Below are 27640 nucleotides of genomic sequence, written 5' to 3' on the forward strand. Positions count from 1 at the left end.
CTCAGACAACATTCTAGCTTTTATTTCTTTGATGTATTACACCACAGTGGATTTACATTTTTAAAAAGTGGATTACAAGCACCACTTAATGGTCAACAGGTTTCTAGAAATGCTGATAAATACTTTGCGATTACCCTCCCCCCACAAAAAAATCCCAATGCACTACATGAAATATATTCATTCTCTGTGCCACTTTATTACAAATGCTTCTCACAAGATCTATTCAAGCCACAGATGTATACCAATTTTCAATCCAAGACAGCAACAACTCCAGGCAAAGTTGTACTATGGATTCTTGGGTGGGTTCCCATGTGAAAAATGGCTGCAAGATTAAGCTGTCATTTGGCTGACTATTAATTATCTTCTTTTTCCAAGGTGCACCTGGACTAGTTATTGCAAATCAAATAGAAATAATTTTAAATGAATTTGATCATTTGGCAAATGCCTGTTGATTTTTTAAATTTTTTTTTACCGTGATGCTTTGCTCTTTACTGCAAGTAGATATTTGGAATCTATTTTGTGCAGAACAATTTGAGTCATACTATGCAATGTTTTTCATCTCTTATTTAATAAACTATCTTCCATTAAGCAGGCTACCCTAAGAACTTGGGGCAATATCCAGCTCCTTAGGTACATTCACAGGGAGGCAAGCTGTGGAAGGAACCAATGCATGTCTGTCCAGTCCAGTGTCTAGGGCCTGATAATGTGCAAAACTTACGTCATGGCACTGAAGAGGTGCACACTGTGAGGAAGAAGAGCCTGGCCACAGAAAGCCTGTCATGACAGGGAGTCTATTTGCTGCTTGGCGCTATTCAAAACCCCATCTTGGATCCCATGAACTGGCACCTTGGATAGAAAAAAGGGACAGCTGAGAGTAATACACTCACGCACTCCTATGATGGCAGGAAAAGGTGGACATTACATACTAGACTGGCCAGCTTTTTCGTTATTTGCTCCAAATTCTGCAGGAGCAGGGTGACAAGAACAGGGAAACTTTCTCCCCTCTATAGTATTCTTTCTTGCCTGACACTACTTAGCATGTATTTGCCATGGGGACCAGAGCTCTGGGATACATTCACAGTATTCAGGCCTCCCCAAACATTAAAGAGCTGGATTGTGCTCTTATTGTAATACATTCTGGCTTACAGAGAGGACTTCTATCGTTATTTTTATGTGCCTCCTAAAAGTGAATATAAAGCAAGGTGATTAATATTGATCAGGTAATATCAAATCTTTTCCATCCAGTGAGGAAAGGTATTTGCATTTTTTTAAGCCATCAATAAATATGTGTTCTGTACTGTGAAGCACTCATGGAAGACTATTTTAAAACTTGCAAAATTAGCATTTCAGTACAAATATATGCATTTCCCAATAATTTAAAGACAGCAAACGTGCATTCATCAGCACAAATGTTTATATATTGGGAGGGGGGAATCCTGTCTGACGAGAGTGTGAAACGTTACCAGCAAACAGATATACCAACTTCTCAATCAAGTTTGCCTTGTTAAGGAAGGAATATTTTGTTACCCAGGTGCATAAAGGCCAGTTCACTCTTGAGAAATGTATCTCAGAGGTGGTAAACTTAGAAACTTGTTTTATGCTTCTTTCAAATGACAACCAAATAAACCTTTGGTCTTCATTTTCCATCTTAAAAATTTGGAAGGGCAAAGCCCTGGCTATCAAGAAGTGGTGTCCCTTCTCTTTCAATATGACCAAGTTCTTCACAACAAAGAAGACCAATTCAAAGAGAGGAAATGTAGTTTCTGTGTATGGTCTTTGGCTCTGCATCCCAAGACATCTTCTTGGATGCTCTCATCCTTCTCAGCAGAGAAGGAAAGAAGGTCTTCAGAGAGAGTAGTGTTCTGTGCCATATTGGATGTTGCCTCCAGGTAGCCAGAGATGATGAAGCAGGCATTGATTCTCTCAGGGAGAGGGTGGGGAGCACTTGAGAGAAAGAAAGAGAGAGAGAGACAGAGAGAGAGAGAGAGAGAGAGAGAGAGAGAGAGAGAGACCAAAGAGATAAGCAGACCTGGGGAACTTCAGGACATTTATAACCTAAGTATAGGTTTCTGTTTTTCCTGGCTACATAATTGACTATAAAGGTATCATACATCAGGGCTACACAATGTGTGACATATAAAGTCAAACTCAGTTCAGCAGCCATATATGGCCGGCCTCCAGGGACTGAATAAGCTTCCAGCTTTCGATGCCTGCCCAAAACAGTAGACAGGGAATTATGAAGCATGGGGAAGCCAACAATACAGGACTGGCTGGCTGCTTTTGACCTGGTAGATTGCAGATATGCAGGTCTATCATACGTTGCAGTACCTGTTTATTTAGATTTCTATTCTAACTGCCTAGGATAGGTTACAATATTTCAAAAGTAATCAATAGAATAAATAATCTTATTACCATATTATGTTAAACGGCAAATTTAAAAAAATACTTAAAATATGCTAATATGAAACTTATAGAGAGCTTCGGCTATGGGGCGGTATACAAATGCAATAAATAAATAAATAAATATAGCACCAAATAGGATTCAAATTCATTCCTCACAGATCTCATACTTTTTGCAGAATACTTCAGAAATGTATATTCTACCCCTCTACACAATACACCTAAAGCACATAACTGTTATTGAAACTGGAATAAAATACATGTTAGGGTGTTATGATCTAAGAAAGAACTAATTCAGGTTTTATGTTTAAGAAGAATCTAATGCAGTCATGGAAATAGCCTAAAACCAAGCTCAAGTAGCACATAAAAAAATTCCTGGGATTTTTTTGAAAAGCATTCATCAGCTTTCTAGAAGCCAAAAAGCAGATTTGGTGAACCATTATAGAAATGGAGTTTCAAATCTGTGGTTCTAGGACTGAATAACCACTAGCCTAACCTCTGAAGACAAACTAATTTGAGGAGTTCTTGCTGTTTTTTCATGTCAGTGTTATTAGCCAATCAGGAAAGTCAGAACTTTGGTTAATAAGTGAGTTGTTTGGACACTAGGCAACAGGGGGGTCCAAAAGAGCTGCTGTTTTGCCCTCCCTTTCAATTCTCTTCCCCCCAATAAAATTCCACCATACTGTCAAATTATTGCTGAAAACAAAACAGCCAATTATGATGAAATGATTGATAAATAGCATTTAATGAATACACAGTTTTGCAATGAGAGAGGAGAATGACTAATACTTTAACCATCCCAAGAAACATCCACTTAAGGAGTATTAGAACTAGGGTATAATTTTTGGTCATGCCCATGATCTGTGAAATTTTGCCACTGGGATGCCCACCACAGTCTGACTGTGCAGCTTTTCTGCAGAGATACACACTTTTATTTCAGCAAACATTTAGGGGTTCATGTTGATAAGCTCAGTTTCAAAAAGTTCTGATTTCACTGGAATTCCCGTAAAAATGTAATTGATGTAAGGTGCTTTGGTTTTTATATTAAGAGTGGTAAACAAAATTCCACAGACCATGTATAGTAGGAGATCCATCAAGACATTTCAGCAATCATAGGCTTCTCTATCCCCTAACATTCAACCTGTCCTGCATATTAATCTTTAAGTTCTTGGCAGCTCCTGTTCCTACCTCTACCACCATCAACAACACTGTGCCACAGAATAAAAAAAGGACACCAACCGTTGTTCTTATCTGTGCATCCCTGCTTCATTTTGCAGCTCTCAAAGAACCAGACCTCTCATATATCAGCAGTCCACTGATGTGATCGTAAGTGCTGACTTTATAAGGAAAAACCCCTTGCTAGATGTAAACTATCAGCATCCTTACCCAGGGTTTGTCTTTCCACATTTCATTTTCTTGCTTTCTACCATGTGCCTCATAGCCTGAAGAGCTTTATGCCTCTATTTATTACCTTAAGGATTCCCCTTAGCATACTCGGAAGGACAAATTAACACAACTTCCAAAGGCTCTACAAAACTGCTTGGGAGAAAAAAAAACTTTAAGCATTAAAAAAACCTAATGAAACGCATATATCAGAAAAGGCAAAATCCCTGAGGTGCCTGGCCATCAGAAATCTCTCCCTCGTGTGTGTGTGTGTTCCCATGTGCAAACATATACACAGCCACACATCATGTTACTTTCTTCTTTAAAATACTCTTTTTTTTTAAAAAAAAGAGGACTTTTAAGTAAAATAGCCCCAAAATTTTTAACTATATGAAATCTTCTCATGCCACATTCAGCGCCAACTAACCTTATCCTCCCCACAAATCAACATGCAAATACACCAACAAATTTTATTCAGGTGAAATTTCAGTGGCAATACTAGCCAATACTGTACAGAATTTTATAGATCTAAAGCAAAAATGTAAGCATACCAGAGATGAATGAAGGGGAAAAAAATAACATTTGATGACACATTACCAAGGTAGCTCAAGCCAGCTCTTGAGAAGTATAGCAAACATCACTGTGATCAGCGCTTTACATTTTAATCTTTGCATCACATTACTGAGTATGCAAATTTGCAGTATCCGGATTCATCAGCGACAGAGACTGCTGGCAACTATTAGACATTACCTGTGTGACACAGGGTGCTCACACATAACTCTTGTATCTGATATGCGATGCAATTCTCCTTGCCATTTAGCAGGCTTTTAACAAGCTGGTTGGCATGACAGAGGCCACCTTGGGATAGTTTATCCCAATCTTTTTCATCTCCAACCCCAGCCTGTGTCTGTGTTGGAATTGCTTTTTAAGATGTTTTTAAAGCAGTATCTTTTAAAAAAGATGTTCTGTTTTAATATATTTTAAAGTCTTTTGTTTTAAGATGCTTTTAGAGTGTTTTCATTGTGTATGTTTGCCACCCTGGGATATACATTTAATAAATAAAATAAGTAATAGATAACATAATAATTTGGGTGATTGTGAGCCCAGCTACAGTGCTTTCAACATTTGGCTTAACACCACTGTCCAGCCAAATCTCTAATCAACTTTGCTGACTTGCTTTAACTGCAGTGTGACTAAATAGATATCAGCTATGAGTGTTTTCAAACTCATCACATACACATGCACCATAGAAAACCCACAGTGCTTGTATTAGATGGTGCATTTCATTGTAACAAATCAACTCTTATAGACAATCATTTGTTTTCAAGGACGCTTTAAACCAGTGGTCCCTCAATTTCCCCCCTGCATGGATCGCTTGAAAATTGCTGAGAGTCTTGTTGGGCCACTTAATTATTTTTATGCTTGTTGTAGCAATTGCAATGTGCTATGCTAGATGCTGTATGCTTTTTAATTGCATTTGTATTGCTCCTTTTGTTTCTTGTATTCTTATTTTTAATTTATTACAAATTGAACGCCACAGAATACAACATAAAATATAATAATAAATTCCTAGAAATGAAAGAAGTAAAAATGTACAATTAAAATAAATCTGAATGTTTAATACACTGGGTCTGCTGTTCTTCACATATAGACCATGGACCACCTGAATGAAGCTTGTGGACTATCAGTAGTCTGTGGACCACAGTTTGAGAGCCTCTGCTTTAGGTTATTTCATCTTTATCACCTAACTGGTAAAGACTTCCACTCGAAAGACCAATGACTTCCTCCCAATGAGCCATTGTCATCTCCTGTCTACAATCTTCCTCCCTCCTTCCTGACTTTGCTAACCCATTTTGTGTCTTTTGAACTTGTGCCCTAATGTTGCACTTACTGGGGACTCCTTTTTTCTTTGTCATTTTGTACAAAGACGAAACACTTGCCAGTGGAGTTCCAAACTTCATTGATTCTCATTAAGAACTACAATTGATTGTAACAGATGGAGTAGGACTTAGAAGTCTAAAAGTGACAAGCTACTCGACATTTTGAGAAGAGAGAATCACTGAATTGACTGTTTACCACCCAAGAAGTTAAACTTTCTCCTGGATACACACAGCATATTTTGTACGCAGAAACATCTGTCTGTTACTGTGCAGCACCTAGCCTAGCACAACATTAAGTGCTTTATAAAAAGTACATTACTACATTCCTGGTGTTTTTTAAAAAAACATTTTTAATTAAAATCCTCCCTTTATACACAAAACATTGAGAAAAATCCTAACCCCACCCTAGCATCAGCAGAGCCTGATGGAGCCGTGTGGACACTGCTGCATCCACAGCCGCTCATGCTGCTAGGGGTGGATGGAAAGGGGCAGACCAAATCCTGTTCTATGCTAGCCTGGAGCTAGTGTAGCAGTCTGGCTCAAATCAGGCCCAATGCCATCAAGTGACACCAATGAGACTACCTCAGAATCCAGCGGTTGCCAGGCCAGCTCAGCCCTCCCCTAGAATGCTCCATTTTGAGGCTTTTTGTAAGCTACCACTGGTGGGAATCTTGCCAACAATACTTTTGCCCACCCAGTTAAACAGGGAGCTCCACACTGGAGGATTGATGCCAGCATCACATCAAGGGTGGAGGCAAGCTGTTTTGAGTCACCCAGCACCGTAGATTGTGGGGGTTGGACCTACAGCCTTAGTCTTCTTTAGAGTCATAAAAGGAATGATGTAATGTTACTTTGCAGTTATATAGCACTGCTTCTCAAAAATTAAATTGCTTCCCATACATTATCTGAGCAAACCTTTCCAAATCTCTGGGATGATAAACCCCACATTGCTGAGAAGTAGGGTTGAGGCTTAGAAGTAACAGGTTTTTGTCTTGAGTTTAGTGATGTAGTGAGATTTGAACAGGGTGTGTGTGAGAGAGAGTTCCTGATGCATTGCTCACTCTTGTGCAGTGCAATCCTATGTTTGTTTACTCAGAACACAGCTTGGAAAAGTTACTTTTTTGAACTACAACTCCCATCAGCCTCAGCCAGCATGGCCACTGGATTGGGCTGATGGGAGTTGTAGTTCAAAAAAGTAACTTTTCCAAGCTCCGACTCAGAAGTATATCCCACTAAGTTCAATGGAGTTAATGCCCAAGTAAATGGAGGTGGGATTGCATCCTTAGCCACTATACTATGGTACTCTCATCTAGAAGATGAGAATTCTATAAGGTAGTAATAGGTTTACATGCATATTATTTGACAGGAACATGTAGCCACACATCTCACAGTATAATGATGTTTACGGATGCTGCCCATTACAAACACTGTTTATTGATTCTTGGTATGCATTGATGGATTCATATATTCTTTCTTCCTCAACTTCTCCCTTTTTAGGTATCATGAAGAGGGGAGGAGAGCTAGCTGAACTTGAGGGCAAACCACTTGGACTGGAATTTGTCTCTCCATCCATCATTCCTAAGTTAAATGAAAGGTAAGTGTATATACGAGTTGTGTTGGTGGTATGTTTATAAAAAGGTACTGCATCTTAAAAACTGAATATGCCAAACGAAATTCCTCCGTACTTTTATACCTTAACTCTCCAGCTTGGTTTTAGTCACTGAATTGGCCATCTAGTTATGAATACAGTACCAGGCTAATTAAACACATTAAACTGATAAAGGAAATCAGAGGAGAAGTCATTTGTGTAAATATTGGGTTCGATGCACAGATGAACTTGCACAGCAGGGCTTTCCCAGCTTCTTCCTACACACAGACCCTACAGCCTCAATACCACTCCCCCAAACATTCCTGAGAATTGTGAGGTCCTCTGGTATGGTATATGGGAGGCTGCAGCAGGATGGGGAAATCAGGAGAATTCAGCAGAGCTGTCTTACAAGTGACTTTCTGCTTGTGCAAAGCACCACAGGAGCAAAACCAATGGATTTTGTTAATTTGGTCATTCCTATTCTTGGGTACAATTTTAGTGTAAGGTAATGGGGTATTCTGACCACCGAGCAGTAGGGAACTGTTTACCAATTCCTTCTTTAACCATGATAGTAAATACTCAGATTTATAAATGATGGCAACAACAGCCACCATGATATTGCACTTGTTTAGCACCACTGATTCAGTGAATACCTGCCCTGTCCATAATTTGATTGGTTAAGAGGTACTATATTCTGCTGGTGTTAAGATGAGCCTGCTTCACAAGTTTACCAGTGGCCTTAGACAAGCTATTAGTTCTCAGTCTGACCATGATGCCCCATCGTTAGTATGGAAAAAACACATAGTAGTGATGTACTATTTGAGGAACATTTTAAAATCTCTGTGGATGACTACTGGGCAGAGGCACACAGTACATACACTTTCCTCCTGCAGTACAGTATATGGAACAGCTGTCCCCTCCCCTGCAAGTTCTGTTTCCTCTCAGAGAGATAAGATAACTAAACATTCAAGGAAAATACTGACAAGAGATGAAACCCCAAAGATTCAGGTCTGTCCATTCAAATGTCTACAATGAGGACTCACAATATATCGTGACTTGGCAGCAGTGGAGAGAAATATGCAAGGAATTACTGGGGGTATCATTCCTCATATACAAGAGCACACCAAACCCTCACCCAAGACATTTTGGGAAAGTATGCAATTTTTATGGAGCCAGAGTAGCATTATTAGGAGATTGTGCCAAAGCTGCTTTACTCTGTGTTAAGTTGATCCTACCTGATACTGCCCATCACTCAGTTAATTGGGGTAAAAAAGGTAAAGGTGTCCCCGCACTTGTAGTGTGAGTCTTTTCCGACTCTTAGGGTGATGTCTTGCAACGTTTACTAGGCAGACCGTACATATCGGGTGGGACTGCCAGTTCCTTCCCTGGCCTTTCTTTACCCCCCAGCATATGCCAGGTACTCATTTTACCGACCATGGATGGATGGAAGGCTGAGTGGACCTGGACCCCTTTTACCTCAGATTGGACTTCCTCCTTCCGTTGGAATCGAACTCTGGCCATGAGCAGAGCTTCAGCTGTGTTACCACTGTTTACCACTCTGCGCCATGGAGAATCTAATTGGGGTAGGCCCTATGAAATGGCCTACCACTGGCAGAAGTGCATGTTGCAAGTCTGTAGAACAAGAGGAGCTCTTCTGGTAGGGCACACAGGCTCTGGAACTCCTTGCCCAAAGAGGTCCAGATGAGACAGCACTTTCCTGGATGGTGCTTCGCTAATTGATAAAAAGGATACCATTTCACTGGGCTTCACTGGCTTGGATAACAAAATTTCTCAATTCCCTTTTATGATACTACTTACATTTTGCTGTGCTTTTTTATGATATTTTTATGTTTATTTTTTTACTGGACTGTTTTATTGAACATGAATTGTTACTCATATTGTTATTTGGCTTGGCTTTGGCACAGGAAGTACAGCATGGAAGTATTTTACTAAAAAGAAATCTTTATCTGGGAGATATGATTTTTAACTCCTCTCTAAACTAAAAGTTACCAACCTTCCCCACCTCTAGTTCTATGTCTCAAACAGCAATCATATACAGAAATGTTTCTGATAGGAAAAGTGAGGTTTTCCTATTATAGAGATTAAGGGCTTACCTAAACGGAGCGGGATAATCCACAGTTTCCATATTCGGTTTGTCATCTGATAGTCCTCACTTTGCCTTTTAGTTCGCTCTTTCCCAATTAAAAAAAAAGCTTTTTTGCACCCACACATGCAGCGGTAAGACCCCTACATTCTTTTTGCTTTTTCCAAGCTCCGCCTCTAAAACCTCCCCCTATCAACCAATTGGTCAGCAAAAAAATTATGTATGCTCCTCTCCCCCTTTGCAACAAAGCACAATATGGCTGTAAAGGAGTTCTCGCCTTGGAAGGAAAGGCTGCTGGTCGGTTTCATGCCTGCCTTGTTTGTATTTGCGATATTATGCTTAAATGAATGTATGCTTTTCTGCCTTTATTGATATTTAAGGAGATACACACGCTGGCAATTGCACTTATTTCTCCAAAAATGCAAGAAAGGTGTCACAGACACCCCTCCTTCTCCCTTTCCTTCCCACAGAGAATGAAATTGACAAAGCTTTCCAGAGCAGGCTTGAAACCGACCAGAAGCCCTTTACTTGTTTGTATGATATTACACTTAAAGGAATGTATGCTTTTCTGATTTGAAGCAAAATCCCCAGCAAGTAGAATGAAATTGACAAAGCTTTCCGGAGGCAGGCTGAAACCGACCACCACCCCCTTTCTCGCTTGCTGTGCATTGCAGATCTCACCCAGAGCGGCTGCCCAGTTTGGAGGTTGGCAAAAATAAAATGCATCTGCACAGTAGTTGCAGACCCTCCCCAACACCCCACCATTGCAATGATTGGTTCAATTTTCCCAGGCTTATTCTCACACATGCGCAAAGGTGCAGATACGTGATTGGCTGGAATGAGGAGAAGGGGCAAGGGGAAACACCCAAGAACCGCCCATCAGCTGTAAAGTCCACGGTATTGCATCCTAACTCCTGAAGGTACAGCGGATGATTCCCGATTTTAAACAGCAAATTGCATTTTTGCCGGTATTGCAAGAAGTGGATTGAACCCGCGAAAATGCATAACAGCGCGAGACGTCATTTGGACGACCAAAAAATAATGAACACACATAGCGGGTGTGTCACACATTTTGCAGTCATCTGGATGAGCCCTACGTGTTTGGGAAAGCTTCAGCTGATTAAATTGAGAGTATATAGCTGTTATTGAAAGGCAGAGGAGCAGATGACCACAACAATTGTTCCCTCCGTCCCTTATTTTCCTCCTGGTTATTGTACAGTTAAGACATCAACTGCTCAAAATTAGTGATGGTAGTGGCTCACAAAAGAGTAGTAAAGGGAAAAGAGGCAGAATCTGGCACCCTCAATTCAGCTTGAGATATAGGGGGATTTGGGTGATCTTGATTTGTGGGGCATTTAAAAAACCCAGCAGGTGAAATTTCTTTACATGGAATTAAAGTGCATCAAGCAGCTGGTATAGCACAGTGGGGAGGAGAGACTGGCTGAGAGCCCATAGTCTGTGTGTTCAAATCCCCGCTCGTGTCTCCTGGGTGTCAAGGGCCAGCTAAAGATCACCCCCACAGTGAGTGGTTCAGGAGTTACATGCCCTGCCACCTGTGCAGCTGTGGGCAAGCTGCATAGTCCCAAGGAGCCCAGTTGCCCCCCACCTGGCACCTGCGGGTAAGGAAGGGGCTGGCTTGTGCAGTTGTGGCAAGCTCAGCAGGCCCTAGCCAGCTGGGGAGGACTAGCCTCAGAGCAGAGCTTGGAAAAGTTACTTTTTTGAACTACAACTCCCATCAGGCCCAGCCAGCATGGCCACTGGATTGGGCTGATGGGCGTTGTAGTTCAAAAAAGTAACTTTTCCAAGCTCTGTGAGAGGGAGGCAATGGTAAACCCCCTCTGAATACCGCTTACCATGAACACTCTATTCGTAGGGTCGCCATAAGTTGGGATTGACTTGAAGGCAGTCCATTTCAAAGTGCATCATCTGCTAATTGCTGCAGATCAAAATAGCTCTTAAAGGGATAGCTGCAGCAGCACATTCAAAAATTGGCAACCCACCCTCCACCCTCCAATTCATTATGCGTCTACAGAAAAATATCTTCATTAGAAGCTGCTATATTTCCTTCCTTCAGTAACTTTAAAGCTCTTTCCAGAGGGGGGGGAGGGGTGTCTTTCAAGATGTGAAATTATGCAACCATTAACTTTATTAATAAAATGCATAAAAGGAATCAGAGACACTCCCCTAAAACACTCAGAACAAATGGTAATGACAATAATCACCACTTCCTACTGGCAAAGCATAACCAAATTCTTCCTTTCAGGGTGAAGTATCTTATAGATTTCTATAAAAGCACATTGATTCAAGAGGAGGTTGGAAAGATGCTTATCCATGATTTTTCAAGCAATGTACCGTGTTTAGAATCGGAGAAAGTTCCCAAAGGCAGTTGGCAGAACAAAAACGTCTCATCAGGCTTAATAGAGTGCAATTGGTAATGCAATTTTGATTCTTTAATTGCCAATAGACTTTCATATACTTTTTTTAATAAAAAAGAAGTGTCTAGTTCTGCCTTTTTATTTTTCTGTTGCTGTTTGTTTTACATTATTGTTTTATTGCTATGTCTATTTTAAACTGTTTTGAGTGTCCTTGGACAGAAAGACAATAAATGTTTTAGAATATAAAGATAAATATTGTGATGCTGCCTTGCTCCACTTTTTCCATTGTACAGAGAGGTGATCAATGAGGTCACTCAGTAGAAAGTGCAACAGGGGCTATTACACTCTGGCCCCAGGGACATGGTAGAACCATCTGAGGCCCGCTGTAATGAATTTGCTAGGCACTTCCTGGATAAAATCTTTAGCATCTGCCAGGACTTAGACTCCAGTGTTATAGCAGGTGAATCAAGCGAGGTATCCAGAGCACAGCCTTGTCCCGACTTCTTGGATGAGTTTCAGTTGGTACAGCTTGAGGACGTTGACAAGGTGCTTGGACAGGTTCGTGCAACCACTTCTGTGCTGGATCCTTGCCCTTCTTGGCTAATAAAAGCTAGCAGGGATGGAACAGCTGGCTGGGCCAGGGAAGTGATTAATGTCTCTCTGCGAGAGGGGGTGGTCCCTGGCTGCCTGAAAGAGGCCATAATGAGACCACTCCTGAAGAGGCCCTCCCTGGACCCAGAAAATCTTAATAACTATAGGCCGGTAGCAAATGTTCCATTCCAGGGCAAGGTCCTTGAACGACTGGTTGCGGGCCAGCTCCAGACACTCTTGGGTGAGACCGATTATCTGGATCCATTTCAGTCGGGTTTCAGGCCTGGTTTTGGCACGGAAACAGCCTTGGTCGCCCTGTATGATGACCTTTGTCGGGAGAGAGACAGGGGGAGTGTGACTCTGTTGATTCTCTTTGATCTCTCAGCGGCTTTCGATACCATCGACCATGGTATCCTTCTGGGGAGGCTTGCGGATTTGGGAGTTGGAGGTACTGCTTGGCAGTGGTTCCGCTCCTACTTGGCAGGTCGCCTCCAGAAGGTGGTGCTTGGGGAACATTGCTCAGCACCCTGGAGTCTCCAGTATGGGGTTCCGCAGGGGGCAGTTCTGTCCCCCATGATGTTCAAGATCTACATGAAACCACTGGGTGCTGTCATCCGGAGCTTTGGAGTGTGTTGCCCTCAGTATGCTGATGACACAGCACTATTTCTCCTTTTCTTCTTCAGGTGAGGCTGTCAATGTGCTGAACTGGTGCCTGGCTGCGACAATGGACTGGATGAGGGCTAATTAACTGAGGCTCAATCCAGACAAGACTGAGATGCTGCTAGTGGGTGGTTCTTCTGACCAGATGGTGGATGTCCAACCTGTCCTGGATGGGGTTGCACTCCCCCTGAAGGAGCTGGTTCATAGCTTGGGGGTTCTCCTAGAACCATCTCTGTCACTTGAGGCTCAGGTAGCCTCCGTGGCATGGAGTGCCTTCTACCAACTTCGGTTGGTGGCCCAGCTACGCCCCTATCTGGACAGGGATAACCTGGCTTCAGTTGTCCATGCTCTGGTAACCTCCAAATTAGATTACTGCAATGCACTCTATGTGGGGCTGCCTTTGTAGATGGTTTGGAAACTGCAGCTTGTGCAAAATGCAGCAGCCAGATTGGTAACAGAGACCAGACGGTCCAAACATATAAAACCGATTCTGGCCCGCTTGCATTGGCTGCCTGTATGTTTCTGAGCTCGATTCAAGGTGCTGGTTTTGACCTATAAAGCCTTACACGGTTTAGGACCATAATACCTGATGGAACGCCTCTCCCGATATGAACCCACCCATACACTACGTTCAAGATCAAAGGCCCTCCTCCGGGTGCCCACTCGGAGGGAAGCTGGGAGTCTGGCAACAAGGGAGAGGGCCTTCTCAGTGGTGATCCCCAAATTATGGAATGATTTTCCTGACGAGGTGTGCCTGGCGCCAACACTGTTATCTTTTCAGCGCCAGGTCAAGACTTTCCTCTTCTCCCAGGCATTTTAGCATGTGTTTGAAATTGTTTTAAATTTTTAAATTGTGTTTTAAATTGTTTTTAAAAGATGTGTTCTTAAATTTGTATATTTGTTTTAATGTTTTTAGTTACTGTAAACCGCCCAGAGAGCTTCAGCTATGGGGCGGTATATAAGTACAATAAATAAATAAATAAATTAGCCCCAGATTTCAAGACTTGGGTCCAGAGACCCCCAAACACCAGGGAGGTGATTATGGCAATGGGGCAGCAGAGGCATGGCAGGAAGTGCTGTACCTGCAGTTGAGGCTGTGGCTGCCTGCTGACAGCCATAATTTACCAAAATTCCCTCAAACTGACGAGGGTGGCAGTGAGATCAGCCAATCCAATGCCACCTTCAGGTTTGTGGGACCATTAAGAACTCTAGTGCACAGGGCCGGGGCCAAAGGTCAGCTAGGTTGGGCCCTGGCTGAGGGCCCCTGAAGGGCCCCTCATATGGGTGGGAGAGTAGCACTCCCCTGCTGCGATCTGTGGCAGAGTTCCTGCCATGGATCGCAGGGAGGGAGCTTCCAAGCCATCTACTCATTCACTCACTCCACCTACCTCTCTCTCCTGTCTTCTGCAGCTACATGTGCTGCACGCACAGGACTGCCATCAGCCAAGATGGTGGCAGGGGCATTAGCCCTTTAGAGAAGCCTCCACTGCCATCTTGGTTGATGGCAGGCCTGCACGTGCAGTGCGCACAGCAACAGGAGACAGGAGAGAGGTGGGTGGAACAGGCAGGAGCCGGGCAGGCTAGTGCCCAAGGGCCAAGTAATGCCTGGCGCCAGCCCTGCTAGTGCAGCTAGAGATCAGAAGAGGCAGCATAGGTGACACATGCACATACACTTGAACATTCCTTGCCAGGGATCTCCTCAAAACTAGCAGCACCTCTAGCCCAGGAAAATCCACCAGAAGACAGCTTTTGACTTCCTTTCACCAGGAGGTGAAAACCTCTTTCTTTTAATAATTCCCAAATACAGATTGTTGCAAGTTTCCATTTTTGTATGTGGCTTTGAAGCCAGATTTTGGCATTTTACCCTTCTGAGATTTAAGGTTGCATGTCATTGTTTGGGTCTGTTTCCCCAAGTCACTTCGAGAACTGGCTTTTTTTTTATAGAGAGGCAGTTAATACACTGAATTAATAATAACTGAAGTTAGTATAAGAATCTTAGGCACCTGTGCAGCTGTTATCACCTCCTTTACCAGCAACAGCCTTTGGTCTGTTAGGAATTCCAGAAGGTAATACCAGCTTATATTGACAAACCTGACTGCAAGGAGAATCAGATCCAGAACCAAACAATGCTGAAAGCCCAAATACCACCAGGAAGTAGGAGTTATACTCCTAATGAACCTGTGAAACTCATGCCCCTCCATCCCCTGGTGCAACCTCCACAGATACTGCAGATAAATATCAAGCAATCATCCAACCAGGACAGATGAGTTAATTTGTATTAGCCTGTGTTTGGCAACATAAGCATTCCGCCATCTGGACTCCTGTAGGCACAGGAGGTATCTAAGGAAGGCGAGAAAACCCTCCAGGCAACAGACTTCTTCCATCTCCTCTACTTGACAAGTCTAGAGATCCCTAGCAGTCAAACTGTGCACTGGACATGCGAGTTAAACTGTATCCCTTACAGCACAGCAGTAGAGCAAAAGCATCTCACGCCTGTCTTGTTGTGTCTCTTTGTTTTCAGTAGTGCAACGTCAGCTCTTATCAGACATTATCACAGCTTGTGGTATTAGTTCAACCTGTGTTCGTTGTAAAAGTGTAAAGTTTATCTGGAACTGGCTCTTCTTGATGTAATGATTGAATCAGGCATCACAGAGCTAATACCTCAAATAGAGTTTGTTTTCCCACACACAAGTACTGAGACATCGCGTTATTTATGCACATATGTAACCTAATCCTCAGCTTTTGTCAAGTTCATTGAAACCAGGCTGATAAATCAGTGCAGGATGACAATGTGCTTGACTTGCACGGAGGAAGCTAAACCATCTTCCACACAAGTAGTTCTCCACTTCCCTGAGAGGTAGGAAGTTCCAGGCAAAGCAGTGCTCACTGCCAAGGGTTGGTGCCGTCAGGCATTTGACAATGGCCTGAGCCCTCTGGAGCGCCCACCACACCATCTCCCTTCCCTTTACCTTAGGACAGACATGCCTCAGCAGCAGTAGCAAAAAGCAGGTTTAGCAAGCAAGTGTTGCTGCTAGAACCCAGTATTTTAATTCACTCACATGTCTCTGGGGTCCCAACAGGGCAATGCGCCAGAGCATTGCTTTGTGGGGGCCACAAAGGCGTGGGGGGTTAAAATGGCAGGTTCCATCAGCAACAGCAATAGAAGGAGAGCTAGGGCAAGCAGAATTTCCACTGGCTCCGCCTAGAGATGAGCGAGAAATTCAATTCAGTTCACATTTCAAGCCAAATCTATCAAATCCACACTTTCCAAAACAATGCAAGAACTGAAACAGAGCCATCCTTTGAAATTCACACTTATTCAAATTTTGCAGTGCAGTTCGCCAACCAAACAATGTTTATAAAAATGCTTATGTCACGGGATAGATTGCATAAAAGAAGGATAAATACCACACAAAAATGCATGACATGACAATAAACGGCTTGCAAAAACGTGTGCATGAGTCAAAACTGCCTACAAAAATGGTATTAGGAGAAATTAGCACTAAAACAATGGAGAATTTTCATGGAGATTTTTTTCTAAAGTGTGGAGAACTGAATTTAAGATTGGAAAAATGAGCAATGATCTTTTCGTCCTTAACTGGGGTCCCCAAAGCAGTGTGTGTGTGTTAACATGGCCAGTTCCAGCAGCAGCAGCACTGGAAAGTGAGATAGGGCAAGCAGGATTTCCACTGGCTCCACCTTTGCTGTCCAGGAAGGGGTTGCTGCTTTCAACTTCACCCCCAGGAATGGGGCTCCACTAGCTCCACCTCTGCCACCCTCTCCACCAGAGGATTATGCCAACCCTGGCACCAGCCCTACACTACACTGCAAGTGCTTTCTTCTCAGTAAATATTGGAGGCACATGGCTCTGTTGATAACGAAAGAGCGGACAGAGCTCCTCTTTGAAACAACATACGTTTTCCAAAGTGAACACTGTCCATTCTAATCCCTGCAATATTCTGGGAGGAAGGGTGCGATATAAATTTAATTAATTAATTAATAAAAGTAATAAATATCATGGCTCTCTCCTGAAAGCCAACTGCAGAATTCAGGCTGAAAACAGATTAAAAAAAAAAACTCAGTCACCCTTCAAGCCGGCCTTCACTACCAAACTGTCAGGCAAATAAATAATGCTAGTTCAAGCCTCAGTTTTGCCTTTGCTCACTTCACCACCTCCTCTGCCCCAGGCTGGGGTAAGCTAATAAGGGACCCCACAGCCAGAAGCCTGATTTTGGGAGGAGTTTGCCCCACTTCTGTTTCAGAAAGACAGATGCAGGGCATTTTGTTAACTTTGCCCGGAGGGAAGCAGCAGTGAGGGAGGGATGTGGGATGGAAAGACTGAAATGCCTGAACCAGCATTTGGTCAGCTGGCCGGCATCCTTGTCTGATGTTTCAGTTGTGAAAGCAGGTTCACCATGTTGGCAAAGAGCAGGTTGTCTCTGCTGAGGGCATGTCTTTTCATGTTGCATCTGTTGTCAGACTTAGACCTAGTTTTCTTTCACTTGCAGTATTGCATCCTCCAACCATTTTTCCCCAGTCTCCACCCCAGCACGCGGGGAGAGAACCTTACCTTGTAACCACCAACCATGTAAAAGCCATTAAACACCTTTGGCTAGTTCTAGTAACATCACTCGCTATCTGTGCCCATTTACAAGAAATCAGTTTATACAGAAGTTGGTAATCTCTGCTTGACACAAGACAAGATTTCAGAGCAAAGCTTGGAAATGTATTTTCCTCCAAGCCTTCATGAACAAATCTTTGTATCAAAGGGATCAGGGTCAGAAAGTTCACAAGTGTGGAAGCACAATGGGCTGCCCAGATGCCCTCCAATTTTCCCCAGTGGTATCTCCTCCCTGCCCTTATTGCAGCAGCATGCACTTCAACTGCCAACCGTCGGTGGATGCTGAATTTATTCTATGCTACAAGTGACACAGAAGACTTCAGTCTGCAAAACGATCACTGCAAAACAAACCCTGCAACATCTGGAGAAAAAGTGGTGGAGGGCTTACCTGGAAAGCCAACACTATTCACCTGACAAACAGCACAGATTACCAAAAGTATGCATGAGCTTTAATTATGTACACTCATAATCACACATCCAATCTGATCCCTTCCTGCACTGTTTCATCATATGTTCTAAATTAGCAGAATGCAATTGTCAACATACCAGGAAAAGAGCACACTGTAGTTTCAGCTTCCAGTCATGTTTAATAAAGCTTAAGTCCTTTTGGTGAATGAGCAGCAGGTGCTGGACTCTCAAAAATATCCAATAGCAAACAGATGCAGTATTCTCTGTATTAGTAAATACTGGCAGTATTTTCCAGGAAAGGTGCAGACAATTACCCCCTCCTCTATTATTTCAAAACAAAAACAATTAATAGGGAAAAGACTACCATAGGGATTTTTGTTTTTGAAAAATAAAAACTTTTAGGGACATAGTTATTGCCTATAGCAGCAGTATTGTTTAAGACGGGCTACGTCAGGGTTGTGGATACGGAGTGTGACAGAATCTGCAGGTGTACAGTGCTTTGCCTATTGATACAAATTGAATCTGAAAACAGCAATTTATTCACCAAATCAAACCAATCACTGCACCACAGTTTTCCTCTTTCAGCGCTCATTTCCCCACTCACTATTCTTAACCACTCTGCTGCATGTGGCTCTACAGCACACTTTTTGTTGTCTGCCAAGGCTGTTAAGGGAAGGATGGTGAACTTGGAGAAAAAATGGAAAGAGGGTTTGCAAACATTTTATAATGAAACATTCATACACAGTAGCCTCATTGCAAGACACCATTCATGTTCATTAGCTAATGTTTGAACAGTGAAAATACGTAGACTATAATTTTAGAAGTTTCATTTATTGCCTTTGAATCCCCCCAAACCCTAGAACCCATAGTTTATGAACGCTGAGAATTCTTTGTCAGAGATCCCTAGCCCCATCATTTAAAGAACTGCAGTTTCCAGGCTGCTTCAGGGCCAGCAAACACAGATTAGACTTTCTTCTCTGGGTAGGACCCTGAAAACTGTGGTTCTATAGAGGATGGGCCTAGAGATCTCCAACAGAGAATAAGTGTACCCTTTGGTACTTCATGCACAACTCATACATTTTACTGGCATTCAGTTATAATCATGGATCATTGCAGGCAGCAGAAATCAAAGAGTGAAAGAAGCAAAAAGCACAGGCTGTGTGATTGTGGAATCTCCACCTGCACAGCAACTAATAGAAGCGGACATTGTAATTAATAGGAAACCTGTTTAAGAGGCAGGTTCATAGGATTTAGAATGTATTGTGTTTGAGCTGTAGTGTTGGAATGGACTGTGGTTGTCATTGTGGGGTGAACTTTACATTTATATCCCTTGAGGATATCCTCATTTTGAGATTCGAACTTCTAAGATGGGTAGAAGAATATCACTTGCCTTGAGGTTCAGTTGCCTCGACCTTTGCTGTCCTTGGAACTGCCTCTCAGAAATACCCGTTTTCTTCCATGAACTCCCTTCTCAAACGCACCATTTACATGAAGCCTCTGCACAACTGCCTAGCCCCTGTGCTCTGCCCTAAATACATTTAAGTGTGTGCCACCGTAATTCATGTTTTCCCCCATTAATCCTTTGCCTCCGCTTTCCTACCTTCCTCTGTGTCCCTCCATCACATTGTAGATAGTAAACTCCCTGGGGCAAGGACCTGTCCTCTTGTACGCTGCAAAATGTTATGTATGGTGATGGTTCTATATAGATAAGACACTAAATGTCATAGTAGCACTCATGGAGCTAGATGCATGGGGAGGACTTGAAGTTCTGTTCTAGACCCCCTAATTACCCAACAGCTTTCCTTCTCACTTTCCAATTGAATTAATTTCTTGTTCATGCAAACAAACCAGATCAAAATGCATTCAGGATAGCTGATTGTACAGGGGGAAAAATCTTCATATTACTAGGAAGGCTTGAAAACCACGTCTTCTTTCATTGTGTCACTCCCAAAGCATTCTGGGAAGTGTGATCAGTGGGAGGCAGGGCTCTCTCTAGAGCCTGCAACTGGCTGGACTTTCTAGATAAGCGGCAATTCCCTCTTGAAAAATCCAGAGAAAGTTCCCACCACCAAGAAAGCCTCAAAAAAAATCAACCTCCATTCTCACAGGGAGATAATATTTTCAGGAAAGAGGGGGGCAGATTTTGATCAAGCCTAGGCTGTTATTACACGTTTACTTTTAATCCTATGCATTTCTTTCACAAATAATAGCATTTCTATAGCACATTCCAAAAACATCTTGTATATATCATTTCATAATTTTTACAACCTCCCTGAAAAATGAGTCCTATTACATTCCCAAAGCTGCATAGATATGACTAATGCCAGACTCACAAAACACTCTTTAAACTTTCCCTGACTTTCCCCACTCCACGTTTATGCGTCAAAAAAGTGCCTGTAGAACTGTAACAAAGTACTTCCCAAAGTAACTACTGCCAAACGGGGAATTAGAAAACTGAAGAGACTCTGGGTTGCCTGACACAAATGCACATGGGGAAGAAAAATCTACCATTTCAAGGAAGGGAATGGTTTGGCAACCCCCAAAAGGAAGAAATCTGAGGAGTTCTACAGTGCTGAGCCAATATACAATGATGGATTAATAGCTCACCTTGTCAGAGATCAAATATAAGGATGTTCTTACTGGGCATTCCAGGCTTGTTGTTACCTGAGTTTGTTGCTATGGTTACTTTGGCATGGTGACAGGTAGCCCATAAGAAAGTGATTTAAAGAAGGGATGGATGGGAAAGGTGTTTAAAAGTTTGTAAGAATACATGTGGACTTCATTCTCTAACAGCTTCTGGGAAAGCAGTAAGAAAAGTATCCAGGAACGTGAGTGATGATTCTATTAATTCCCCAAGTATATTGTTAAAAAGCTACGTGTATACGTTCTCCAACAGAAAGAAATGACTCTTTTTCTCACTTATGTGGCAGCTTTCCAATGAGTAAGCGATTTTAGCACAACGTTCAAAGCACAAGGAAACTGTGTGGACCTTTGAGTCACTTTGACTCATCTGAATTGTCCACAGGAACCCTGGAGGGTCAAGTTTCACTCTGTTGCTTTAAATCAGCCAAGAACAAAAAGGTGTGCGAAAACACTTGGGGTGGTTAGACAGTAAAGCTTTTTTTCAGGAATGCCATTGGGATGATGTGCAGTTACAGCAAAGTTTGAAGGCCAGCAAAGGTGAAAAATTAAAGACTCATCCCCCCAACCCCACCCTGCATATTGACCAAGGTTTACTGTATCCATTTTTCAAGACAATGGTTTTATGCATATTTGCTTTTAATTGGATTGCGACTGCAGCCATGTTTCAGCTATTGTTTTGTTTTATCTCTAGTTTTTGATCAAGCGGCTTATAATTTTTAAAAAATAAATAGAGCACTATTTTGAATGAAAGGGATTTGTGCCTTGGACATACCAAGTACATAAGCACAATGATAATTACTAACAAAACAACTGGAGAACCTATGAATTTGGCTGGAATCTGTGCTCCAGAGAAATAACCTCACGTTTGGTTAAAAAACCCAAAGGTCACTTCCACCCACATTTCCTAGATTGTTCCACTTCAGCTGCAGATGGGCGATTTATATGTTTAATGTCCCTTCCCATCTAATATATTGTTGGGAAAAATATATAATGAAGAAAGTTAGGCTGAACCCTTCTACTTGACACACTTTGTTTGCACAAGAATCTCACTAGAGACAGGGAATAAAAAACTGTATTCACTTGGAGACTGAAGCAGAACAATCCACAAAATAATAATAATAACAATAAAATTTTATTTGTGAGTCGCCTATCTGGCGACGTACAATAACACAGAAATACAATACATAATCAACAAAAACCACAATTAATAATTAGTCTAAAACCAGCCTGCCAATTAATAACAAAAGCTTTGTCACTTGATTTTGGCTGGCCTAACAAAGTGAAGTAGGTTACTCCAGGCAGTGGAATTAAGGGGGACAGGCAAGTGATGTTTATGTCACGCAGCAAGAAAATGTTAGCCCTATTATGGGGAGTGTGGGTGCCTTTTGGTGTTCTGCTGCAGGCAGCAAAATGTCTTGGGGTGGCACTGTTACCTTACCATAGAAACCCGCCCTTTCCCCATGGATATCCACAGGATTTTTCAGGGGAGAAGGGAGGTAAAACACCAAAAGAGGATAGCAGGCTAGTTTCTTACAAAAAATGAGAACAGTGTTTGTGTTATCTCAGGTTTTGCCTTATATCTCAGGTTTGGCAAATGCTGCAAACTTACTCTTCATTTTTAAATGAAAGCTGAGAATCTGGGGTTTATCGATCAACTGGGGGAGCATCTGTATCCTCCCCCCCTATCCTGTGGATGTCCATCCCTTCATCCTCTTCTAACAAGCAGACAGTGAATTATCAGATTCTTTACCCAATATAGGTCTATAAACTAGATGGAAAAATTAAATCTTGTTAATTCTTGGAAGAATGACAAATGCCTCCTGGCAGACTTCTCTAAAGCAAATGTTTAAGAATCGGCTGGTTAGGTTTGTACTCAGTAGTTCTTACATCATGGTATCTATGCCCAACTGAGCAGCATAGCAAGGAAGAAAGGGTTTCACGTGGCACTGTCCCAGAGAGATAGCAGGAGACATGTATGCAAGAGTAATGGTGATTATTGCTGTTTACCTGCTGTGCTATCAGAATGGGATGCTATGAAGTGCAAGGGTGTCTCTGTATGCTTCTTCTTTTTTTTTTAGGACTCACTGTGTGCTCCATATTATCTTATCACAGTGCCTCATCCTTTTCCCCCCTTAGCACACTCTTGCTAAAGCACTGGCAGGGAGAGATAAAAATGAAGAACTGAGCTTGGTAGGGGGAGAAAAATCACAGAAGTGCTGAACTGTACTTTTCTCTCTACAGTGTAGTGCATATCCTTTTGGAGAGAAAGGAGCTGTCTTCATTCACTCCAAAAGGAACTACATGCCAGCGTTAGCAACAGAAAAAGGAAGAAGGTCCGTTTGGTGCCTGAAAACTGGCATGAATTATCCACCCAACATCCCTATCCAGCTAAAAAGATCTATGCACATATCACTTGCTGAATCAGGAATCACGACTGTAAATCGTTGCTTTCTATGGGATGCGCATTCCCATGCGCATTCAAATGTGCAGCGTATTTCCATTATACTCCAGCTGGTCACACATAAATACTATTTAAAATTGTCATTAATGGTGGATTTGGAAGGGAGAAGGAAGTTCGGACCTTTAAAGTGAAACACAGCCAATACACACACATGCATCTAAATGTGAGGGACAATAGGAGGGAGCATAAAGAAATGCAAGACTATAACATCACATTTAAATAACAAATTTTAGCACTTCTATCCCATCTTGTAGCCAAAAGGATTCTCAACACCCAACATGGAGGAATGGATACAGCATTACACAGACCCAGGAGTTCAAATCCTGGCTCAGCCAAGACACTGGCTAGCCTTAGAGTAGTCACACTTTCTCAGCCCAACCTCCTTTATATGCTTGTTCAGAAGATAAAATAAACTCAGCAAAGGAAAGATGAGAATGTGGTTAAATGATAGCAATAGACGAGTTTGTATTCAACCATACGAAGCACACACATGCCGCAAAACTAAGGCCACTGGTCCTCATTCCCAGCTAAAGTCTGCAATCCTAAACATACCTACTAAGATGTCATCCCTACTGAACACAACTGGACTTGCCTCTGAGCAAACACGCAAAGGATGGTGCACATTCATCCTTCACTGTCCATTATTAGAGTGTAACTGCTGCACTAAGTCAGGGGCTTGTATTTGTATACATTTTCATGTTAGCAATAAACTGAAATAGATAATCAGGCACACAGAAATAAGCTAAGTTTCCATTCTACTTCTTTCCCTATAAGAAAATAGTTATATTGCATGCCAGACAGAAGGGAAACAAGGAGACAGGACTGAGCAGCAGATTTAGATTCAGCATTTAAAACAGGCAGCATATTTTATTGTTGACTTTCAGTGTATGCATTAGAGAAATCTTTACGCAAACACCCAATTTTTCTGAAGCAACTACATTCTTCCTTATTCAAAAGACTCAAATTAGTTGCTAAAATATACAAATCCATCATAAGTGAGGATAACTTGCAGCATTAACCCAAAACTAGACCCCTGTTCACACAACAATGTGTCTGCTGTCCGGTCCCCTGACCTCAGATGATCTCTAGATGATTGGGTAATCCTCCCTATAAGGCAGGGTCCCTGGCTATGTGTCCAGCGTATGTACATAGGCTCTTTTCATACCTCTGGATGAATATGCATAAACTGTGGACAGGGCCAGCAGGTACAATTCTGCTGCCTCCTCAAAATATCCAAAGATTTGTTGTGTGACTAGAGCTAAAGTGACAAATTGCACCTGCAACTCTTGGCTCCAGCAAGATTCTTTACCAATATGGACATATACTTTCATATATCAGAAAGATTATATATTGATGTGGATTAGGATAGCCAATTGCAAAAGCAGCCAGAGCTCCTGAACCTTTAATAGTTGCGTAGAAGTCGGAATTTCAGCAGGTACAACTTGTCCTCAGAAGTTTGTTACACCCATTAGGATTCTCTCTCCTCTTTTGTATCTGGCCACCCTAACACAGAAAGTCAGCAGGCCAGTGACATTCTGTGGGAGCATCAATGCTTGGAGGACTGAGAAACTGCAACAGACCTCATCGTCTCACAAAAAGTGGAAGTTCCACAGGATGGGGACATTTTGTAAGATGGGGGATCTGCAAAGGCTGGGCCTAGCTGTGGCCTATGTAAGGCACTGCTAGGAAACCAGAAGAGGAGAGCCTGGGGTAATCTTCCTGCCAATGGTATTCTCTCCCAGATTTCAGCCTCAGACCTTAAGCCTTGCTGAATCAGATCAATGCCTACCTAGTCCAGTATCCTCTTTGCTACATACGATGAACCCCACAAATAGGATATGAGTGCAACAGCATGCGCCTGCTCCCCTTCCCTCATTGGGAAGCCCGAGTGCAAGAATCTGAACTGACCCTCCAGGAGAAGAGAGGCAGCTTCCAACACTAAAGGCTCTTTTTACAAGCTTGTTGGTGGCATCTGCGCGTTTGTGTGTGTGTTGCTAAACAGAATTCTTTGTACCATTTGCACCATCTTTCTCTCTCTGAAGTATATCTGAGTACTGAACTTTCTTTTGCTTCCCTGCAGTTCCCCAGGGTTCTGTCAGGATGATGTCAGTCACTTCGAGTGATTAAAATGGTTGCTTAAGTTATTATAGACCTCAGGACAAACTGCTGGAGAAAAGTAATTCTATTTAGAATTGGCATAGCTGGACTGACACACTCTTTAAAGGGCAAAAGGCTCCAGGGGTTCATCTACCAAAAAAGAAGAAGAAAATGCAACAACTGAAGCAAATACACAGATTTCTAACACTTAAATGGAGTAAAGCTTACAGAGAAACCTCAAGCACATGCACACAGAACATTTTTCTAATTAGCCACCCTAACTGTAACATCTAAACCATTACAGCATAGGTGAAAAAATCTAGGAAGAAACATACCTGTGAGAATCAAAGCTATTGATCGCAGGGGCAAATGTTAGCTTTTGATTAGCAAACGTAAACCATTTTGGCACCTTATCTACATTTGCATGACAGGTTTTGCGTGCATGTTTTTCAATGGCCGTTGAAAGCTTCTAGCTTGATAGCACTGAGGCTTTGTAGAGTCTCACAGTTCCTCAGAAGTATCAGCATATAGATAATCCAACAGAACCTGCTGCTTTACCCATATAATGTTACAACATTTTTCTCCTTTTCACACTTTGGATTGGGACAGCTGTTCATGTTCTATTTTATATTTAAGAACAGGTACTGGTTGGTATTAGTAACACACAGCTTACGTGCCAGTAGCTCATTTTTAACTTTTTCACATTGATAATAAATTAGTCCAATTTTTCACCCATAGTCGTATAAATAAAGAACCACCTTGCCAGGTCAGGCCAAAGGCCCAATCAGTCCATGCCTATGGAAGCCTGCAACCAAGGCCCATTGCAATAGCACTCACCCCAGTTGTGAGCAGATGGCATACTGGTATTAAACATAAACTGCCAATATGCAGCCCAGCTGGCATATATACATCATTCTGGTCTGACCATTCAACAGAAATTAGATAATAATATTCAGCATTTATATTAAACTCACTGATGGTATCTGGCATAGCCTGGCAGGTCTTAGAAACAAAAAAAAACACACACTGAGATTTATAAATGGAAGATGTAACCTGTTGGTTTATAGGACTGTGCATGTTCCCTTCCCTGACTGCCTGACCCAGGGAACACCTGACCCGGATCTGGCCCTGATTCAATTTTGAAGATGGAGCAAATGTTCAATTAGGGGTTTTAGAACCCTATATAGTTGGCAGGGGAGGGGGACGGAGCAACTGCATCTCCTTATCCTTCTCCCAACCACATTGCAAGGAGCAGGGGAAATCAGTCCTGCTGGGGGCTACTTCATGAGTACATTCTCTATGGGAAACACAGACCCTTGCACCCAGCAGGACTGCATCCTTGGTGGGCGGTTCCTGCATTGCATGTGCCCAACCAATGTATCAGGCTTGCTTGCCCTCCCCTTGCTTGCCCTCCCCTTGCTACCCTCCCCGCATCATTGCCCCCAACATGACCTGGTTCAGTGTGGTTCAGGCCCCAGCCATCCACACTACCACCACTGACAATGCCACCTCTTCCCACTCCATGGCTACCACTTACCCAGCTGCCACTGCTCCTGCTGCTACACAATGGGAAGCATTCATCTGAGTCAGCCTCAGCTCACTCACCGCTGCCCCCCCAAACCAACCAATCATGGGCCATAAGCAATGATGAGAGACTGACCAACCCCTGGTGTTGGGCCAGCATGGGGGCAGCAGTCAATTCTTCTCTCCTCTCCACCCTCCTCAGCCCTATGTTTGGTGTTCTCTTCCCACCATGGGACTTCTGCAGTCTCAGCCACCTACTTTTCAATCCTGCAGTGGTCCATTTCTCCTGTGTGTTCCTGTAAGTAAATGTCCTGTTCCCACCAGGCTCCTGAGGAGGCAAGAGATTTCCCAGCAGTAACACCAATGCGGGCAACACCAATGCAGTATTCAGGGCCAATTCAAAGTCAGAGTCCACAACAGCAAAAGGGTCAGGCAGGCAGCAAAGTCAGAGCACTCCAAGATCAAGCTTCAAGCAGGCTGTGGGCAAACCAGGGCAAGGGCAGGGCAAGTCCAGGATACTCCATGGTCAGGTCTGAAGTCCAAAGGAGATCAGCAGATACTGAAAGTACAGAGATAGTGCATAGACATTGTTTCAGTACCTTTTTCCAGTCTAGCACTGCTTTTTTTCAGCTGGAGCTGCTGGAATCACACCCCAAACCTCAGCTGACTCCTATTCACTACTTTCAGCCAGACCTTTACTCCTGAGGAGTCCTTTACTGCTAAGGAGTCCTGCCCTGCAGTCAGGCACTCCTCTAGATGGGTCCGGTCCCCAACTAGCACATGAGGCAACATCTTTCCTTTAGGCTTAGGACCCACTCAGCCTTGGTGTCAGAGGCTGAACTCAACCTGAGTGAATATGGCCCTTCCTTGGCTTCATTGCAGGACCCTGGCTGGTCACCCCAGAT

At 42.7% G+C, this 27640-nt stretch overlaps 1 long non-coding RNA gene across 1 annotated transcript; it reads right to left on the reverse strand.

Annotated features, from left to right (window-relative positions):
- LOC133386223 (uncharacterized) lies at positions 1 to 27640 on the reverse strand. The gene is made up of 2 exons (XR_009763095.1): positions 26994 to 27640; positions 1 to 846 (listed from the first exon to the last, which is right to left on the reverse strand). It is a non-coding gene; the product is annotated as an uncharacterized LOC133386223 (long non-coding RNA).

The sequence above is a fragment of the Rhineura floridana genome, chromosome 5, assembly GCF_030035675.1.
Source record: "Rhineura floridana isolate rRhiFlo1 chromosome 5, rRhiFlo1.hap2, whole genome shotgun sequence".
In the NCBI taxonomy this organism is placed as follows: Eukaryota; Metazoa; Chordata; class Lepidosauria; order Squamata; family Rhineuridae; genus Rhineura; species Rhineura floridana.